The 1,055-nt window shown below is 32.7% G+C and overlaps 1 pseudogene; it reads left to right on the top strand.

Moving 5' to 3' along the window:
• The first annotated feature begins 275 nt into the window (after positions 1 to 275).
• LOC110584114 lies at positions 276 to 540 on the top strand (annotated as a pseudogene).
• The last annotated feature ends 515 nt before the right edge of the window (positions 541 to 1,055 follow it).

Genomic DNA, 1,055 nt, shown 5'->3' with positions numbered 1-1,055 from the left:
AACAGATTAGGCATTGCAGTAAGATTGTAGGATTATGTACTGATTGATCACATCATTCCCTTATTCCACAGCAATTCATTAGTAAACTATATTAGAAAAAATTTAGGTCATTGACATTAATATTAACCACCCTAAAGGGTCTAGGGGCCAACCATACAAAACACGTATAAGTCTGACAGAGAAAACAATTCAAAAAATTAAAGACTCCAGTCATGAGGGATGGATGTACAACTGGGTAGGCAGTGAGTGGCTGGTAGCACTTGCTTGTAGTTGAGATGAGTTTGCCCCGCAATCCCAAACCTTTCTTCAACAGATTAACAGGAAGTTATGGTGCCACTTAAGTGGGAAATGGGATACACAGGCTACCTGGTATCTGGAGATGGCTATACAAACATGCAGCTTGCAAACACACAAGAATACATTGATGGAGAATTGTCTGGACATTTGGGTGAAGTTTTAGTAAGGTGTAATAATGTCCTTTATATCGGGGGTATTGAGGAGGAAGAAGATGGGGAAATGAGAGACTGTCATCTTTTGTAGGGATTTATATATTTCTAGACAAACTTTTTTCAAAAAATGGATTAAAGACATGAAATAAGTTTTAAATAAGTGGATAAATTTTGCTGTTTATGAGTATATATTTATTTAAATCCCGGTTAAATGCTAAGCTTTTTGAGTGATGTGAAAAATGTTCTGATTTTTTTTTATAGAAGAAAGTTGCAAATAAGTCAACTTTATAAAAACACAAAAATGAGAAGATTCACTCTAACATATGTAAATACTTTGTATAGGGCCATAATGGTTTTAAAATACTATTAGACCAAGAAAAGATAACAAACAATAAGAGTGGTCAGAAATGTACATACCTATTTTATGTCCATTTATAAATTTTATATTTTATAGTTATGTTTATAAATCTTTAAATGTTATAAATTATAAAGTTGTTAGATAATCAATGGAGAAAAACAAGGGGATTGTGGGAATTGGATCACTATGTGGAGATAAATGAAGTGAGACTTCTTTTATCACTTCAAATTGTTTTTTTTCCCTGTGCC

This window comes from Neomonachus schauinslandi, chromosome 2 (genome assembly GCF_002201575.2).
Source record: "Neomonachus schauinslandi chromosome 2, ASM220157v2, whole genome shotgun sequence".
Classification (NCBI taxonomy): Eukaryota; Metazoa; Chordata; class Mammalia; order Carnivora; family Phocidae; genus Neomonachus; species Neomonachus schauinslandi.
This window is presented reverse-complemented; position numbering and strand designations above follow the sequence as displayed.